Raw genomic sequence first — 6,208 nt, forward strand, 5'->3', positions numbered from 1 at the left:
TATTGCCTTTTTCATCCCGTATGTTAGTAATTTGAGTTCTCTCTCTTCTTCTCTTCATTAGCATGGCTAAGGGTCTGTCGATCTTATTTATCTTTTTGAAGAACCAACTTTTAGTTTTGCTAATTTTTTCAATAGTTTCTTTTGTTTCAATTTCGCTCTGATTTTAATTATTTCTTGCCTTCTGCTACATTTGCTGTTGTTTTGCTCTTCCTTTTCTAGGGCTTTGAGATAAAGTGTGAGCTCATTTATTTGTTGTTTTTTTTTCTTTCTTTTTTTGAGGAATGACCTCCAGGAGATGAATTTACCTCTTAAAACTTCTTTCATTTTGTCCCATAGAATCTGATATGTTGTGTCTGTATTTTCATTTATCTCTAAGAATTTTTTGATTTCCTCCTTTATGTCTTCTGTAACCCATTGATCATTCAGTAACATATTGTTCATTTTGCATGTAATGTATGATTTTTTCTTTTTTCTTTTATCATTGGTTTCCAGTTTCATTCCATTATGATCACAAAAAATTCATGGTATTATCTCCTACCCTTTATATTTACTGAGGGTTGCCCTATGGCAAAACATATGGTCTATTTTTGAGAAGGATCCATGTGCTGCTGAAAAAAAAGTATATCCACTTGATGATGGTTGATATATTCTATATATGTCAATTAAGTCTAGGGTATTGATTGTGATATTGAGTTCTATAGTTTCTTTATTCAACTTTTGTTTGGAGGATCTGTCCAATGGTGAGAGACGTGAGTTGAAATCACCCATAATTATTGTACTGTGGTCTATTTGATTCTTGAACTTGAGGAGAATTTGTTTAATGAACGTCGCAGCACCATTATTTGCTGCGTGAATATTGATAATTTTTATGTCTTGTCAGTGAATGGTTTCTTTTAACAGTATATAATGTCCTTCCTTATCCCTTTTGATTAAATTAGTCTTGAGGTCGATTTTATTCTATAGGAGGATGGCCACCCCTGCTTGGTTACGAGGACTGTGTGCATGGTATAAATTTTCCCAATCTTTCACCTTCAGCTTGTGTATGTCTTTTCCATTCAGATGTGTCCCCTGGAGGCAACATATTGTTGGATTTGTTTTTTTTAATTCAAGTTACAAGCCTATGTCACTTTATTGGAGAGTTTAAGCCATTAACGTTTAGAGTTACTATTAATATATGGTTTGTACTGCCACCCATGTTTGCTTATATCTTTTTTTTAAATTAGTTTGTTTCTCCATGATTAGCTTTTCCCTCTGTCATTACTGAGGCACTTCCCACTGATGGTTTACATTGTTGATTTTCATTTCTTCCTAGTGTAGTTTTTTGCTCAAGATGCTTTCCAATGCTGGTTTTCTGGCTGCAAATTCTTTTAGCTTTTGTTTATCATGAAATATTTTTATTTTGTTGTCTTACATTAAGCTTAATTTTGCTGGATACATAATTCTTGGTTGGCATCCATTGTCTTTCAGTGTTTGAAGTATGTTGTTCCAGGATCTTCTCACTTCCAGCATCTGAGATAAAAAAAAAAAAAACATTGTTAACCTTTTTGTTTTACCCCTGATTGTAATCTGCCTCCTTTCTCTGGTAGGTTTTAATATTTTCTCTTTGTTTTGTATATTGGATATCTTCATAACAATGTGTCTTGGCATTGGTCTACTGTGATTTTGTGTGCCCAGTGTCCTGTAAGCATCTACAATTTGTTTATCTGTTTTCATTTTTATTTTTGGAAAGTTTTCTCTAATTATTTCATTCAGCAGGTTACTCATTCCCTTGGTTTGAATCTCTGTACCTTCCTCTTTCGGGATGACTCATAAGTTTGTTTTTTTATGTTATCCCATATCTCTTGGATGTTTTCTCATAATTTTTTACAGCATTTCTTTCTTGGCTAGAGTTTTTTTCAAGATGATATATTTTGTCTTCATTATCTGACATTCTGTCTTCTACTTGCTCCACTCTGTTAGTGATACTCTCAATTGAGTTTTTAATTTGGTTTATCATTTCCTTGATTTCTAGAATTATTGTTTGATTTTTCTAATAATCTCTATCTCCTGATAAAGATGCTTAATTTCTTATTTTATCTGTTTATGTAATTCATTTTCAATGCGTTCTTTCACTGTTTGTTTTTGTTGTCTAGTATCCTCTTTAATGTTCCATTCCATCTGTCTAAGGTATTCCTTGAGTTCTTTATATGACCATTTTTCTGATGACTCCAGATGCTCTTGAATATTTAGGCTGTCCTTCATTGTTCGTACTTTTTTTCTTCCTTGCTTTTTTATGCTGCTCATGTTACTTCTTGTTCTGTTTGACTACTGAGTTACTGCTTACTCTTATAAATTTATTTGATGCTTGGAAGGAAAGATATTAGAAGGGAAGGGAAGAAGTCACTAAAGAGAATGAGAGTAGCCAGGTAGAATTCAAGGAAGGGGGTATAATAAAATTGAAAAGAAATGAAAAGACAAAAGAAAAAAATAGAAAATAAAGAAAGAAAATTTTAAGTAATAATGATAATTAAAAAATGAAAATTAAAATTTAAAATAATAATAATAATAATGAAATAAAAAATTAAAAAAATAAAAACATTAAAAAAGTTAAAGAACAACAACAAAAATGAAAATGAAAGAAAAAGAAAAACATACAAATAATATAATAATAATAATACATGCAGTACTAGAGTTCAATTAACTTCTCTTCCAGTAGGTGGAGCTGTGTGCACTGGGCCAAGCTTCTCCTCTAAATAAGTGGGAACAAATCACTGTACAGCAGCTCTTCCTCCCAGACTCGGCGGGTCTCCAATCCTGAGTGCCTAGGGCCTTCTCTTGTGCTTCCTCAAGCCAGGCCCCGCTCACCTTTGACGCTCACCACAATACTGGTTACACGCCAGGCCTCTGTTCCTGGTAGCCCTGTTTTAATGAACGCCTGGGCACACTCTCCCTGTTTGCCTCCCTCAGACCGTAAGTTTGTAGAGCTTTGTCCTGAGAACGGCCAGCGAATTTTCTTGTCTTCCGGGAGCCATGCCCCTGGTAGGTGGTGTAAGAGACCTCAATTGTCAGCAGTGGTGGGAGTGGTAGCCGGGAATTCCATGCCGCAAGTCCCGAGCCAATCCTGTTTCCCTAGGTCTGGCTATCGTGCTCCTGGGAGGGGCCCTTGAGGTTTCCCCGTGGTGTTGAGAGAGATGGCAATGGGATTACACACTTGTCGCGTTGGTTTCAATGAAGTTATCTCCTCCGCCTGTAATGTCAGTTCTATGCCATGGTGGTATCCCATTAAAATGGTGACCGTTCGTTCCCTTTGCTGGGTGACCAATGCAATGGGTGGGTCCTGACTATCTCTCCCAAGCCCCATTTCAATCCTGTGGCCACTGCCTATGAAGGCTCAGTTGTCTTTTAACTCTGTCAATTCAGAAAGCCCAACCAGTTATTTCAGCGGGAATGTTAGTGCTGAGTCACAAAAACCAGACGAATCTAAGCTTGAATGCAGCCAATCCGGGCTCTGTGTGTGTTCTGAGGAGCCCAGACTGTTCTCCCCAGATTCACAACAGGTCAACATTGCCTAGTGATTCTGAGCAAACAGCATTTAGACAGTTTACGACTTCCTATGCCCGTGCACCTGAAGAGATCAGAGACTTGATTTCTCCATGCCTGCCTTAATAATGGATCTCCTGTATTGCTACTTTTTAATATCTGTGCATGTGCGTGTTTGTATATATATATATATATATATATATATATATATATATATATATATGTATATATATATATTTATATTTATATATGTACACACTCTTCAGATTTTTCAAAATATGAAATATATGTGTCTTATTATACACTCCCTAAATTCATTCATATTCATATCTGTGGATTTATAATCAACTTTCCACAAGATTATTCTCATAATAATCATCCACCTGCAAAACATATTGTTTCCTAGTACTGAAAACTAAATTCAGTGAATGGTGCATACAAACCCTATTATTTCTACATTTACTTAGCCAATTTAAAATCAATGCAAGTAGATTCCTAGGGGACATGATGTGTATTTTGACTTTCATTTTTATTCAACACTTGTACGTTACTATGTCTTCAGTTTATCCACATCATAGGATATATATTTCAGTCACAAATTAGAAAATTTATAGGCATTTGTTTCACGATCAATCACTTCCTGATTCAGAACACATGCATTCCTCCATGTTTCTTGACTGGTCTTTTCATGAGACTTCTTTCCAAACACATTACTTTCGTTTAACATCATCACTTATAAAGCAAAACTCAAACACCATTCATCATAAATCATAATCCTAATATTACCATTAGATATATAACTGGTTGGAATGAATGATTGTATATCAATATAAGATTTCTTATATATTTTCACATGTCAATTCAATCCATTATTTAAAGTGGAATCAGTTATGTTATTTATTCATAGTATGGTCTATTCATGCATTATCTCTATATTCATAGACAGAGGTTACACCTCTTTGTGCCCCTAATACTAATGTATGCGTCTTCAAATTATTGCTCCAAGAAATGGTGAAAGAAATACGCATGTCACCTGATCTACATATACATTTTATCACAGTAATATTCTGAACAACAAAAAAATAAAATATCACACTTATGATTGTACCAAAGCCTAAAAGGAAAGTGAATGTTGAGAACTAATAACATCCATGTCCAGGTTGCCTAATGCTCTCAAATGTCATTCCCATTCATGACGAAATATTTGTTTTTTCCTATGATTATATATTCAAACTCAAGCCTGTTGAAAATGTCTAATCCTATCCCTCACTTTATACTTTGCCTGATTTAGTAATGTCTCTATTGACACCTGCTTTTCTACATATTTTCCCCAGTTCATCATTTTGGCTTACTCTTCACATGTGCTGACATTTACATTCACTCTCTAAACGAAACCCTATTGCTAAAGAAGCTTTTTTTTTCCAAATCATATACTCACTCTTCTTCCTAAACCTACTGACTATCTTCCTAATCCTACCGACTATCCCTTTTTGACTGGATGTTCTCTTCTACATTCAATCATCCAAGGTACAAGGTCCTATGCCATTCTATTTCGATTTAACTGAGACAATTGTACAGAACATTATTCAACACTAAGTATCCAAACCAAGGGCCCAATGCCCTTCTGGGCTTCAAATCTTTCTTAGATTCCCGTTTTTATACATATATTTCACCTATATATTCTTATAAATATCACAGGTTCCCAATCCCATTATTCATCCTGCAGAATGATTCCTAACCCAAATCGAAAATATTATTAACCCTAACCATACACTAACTTTGCAGGAGAGCAGGAACAGTGTGGGTATTAAACTACAGGAATCTAGGGGATCTTCACCTGCTGAGAAACTCAAATGTTCATGCAGAAATAATCCCTGGTGAAGATGAAGGCAGCTATGAAGTACCTCAGAAAGCGAAAGTCAACTTCCATGGCAATCGTCCTGGTCAGGTTGAAGGGTTGTGTCTGAATCATTCTCTCTCTTCTTAATGTATAGAACATGGACCAAACCAGTCCTGTGTGGAAGCTGTTCCCGGGTGCTTATGGTTGATATAACATTCTAACTAGAGAAAGTGCCACATGAAAATCGGGGCAGCCTCCACCTCATGGTACTTTTGGAAGCAACAAAGTGGTTAGCCAAGGCAGTGACATCATTCAGATCCTGAAGAAAGTGATCTCACCTCACTTCCTTGGTGAGGGAACTCTCTGAACTTGGGATCCAGGAAGCCAGGCACCCAGAGACAGTCCCTGTTCTAGTCCCAGTGGTCTCACATGTTTGGAATTACCAAGGACAGTGTCAGTCTTTCTTGGTACCTACAGATGTGAGGATGGCCAAATGCCAGGAAACCTCTGAAGAGGGGCTTTCCCTGAGAAAGCAGGTAGTGGATCATTTTCTGAGAATAGGTAGGAAAGGCGGTTTGTTTGGTATGGTGTGGGATATTTCTATTAAGTCCTTTGACAAGGTGAGTGTTTCTATGTGTGTGTATCCCACTGAGTCCATTGTTGTAGACATTAGAAAAGACAATGCATCAATGGATGTGTCCTGTCTAGTAGAAAGCTTCCCAGCATTCATCCTGCCCAATTCATGAGTGGACTCTGGCTTGCCTTATGGATGGGCAACACCTACAAGCTTCCTAATTTCCTGTTTTCTCTCTCAATTCAGCCCACTCTCCAGAATAGTATCATGGTTTT

This window comes from Callospermophilus lateralis, unplaced genomic scaffold (genome assembly GCF_048772815.1).
Source record: "Callospermophilus lateralis isolate mCalLat2 unplaced genomic scaffold, mCalLat2.hap1 Scaffold_51, whole genome shotgun sequence".
NCBI classification, from domain to species: domain Eukaryota; kingdom Metazoa; phylum Chordata; class Mammalia; order Rodentia; family Sciuridae; genus Callospermophilus; species Callospermophilus lateralis.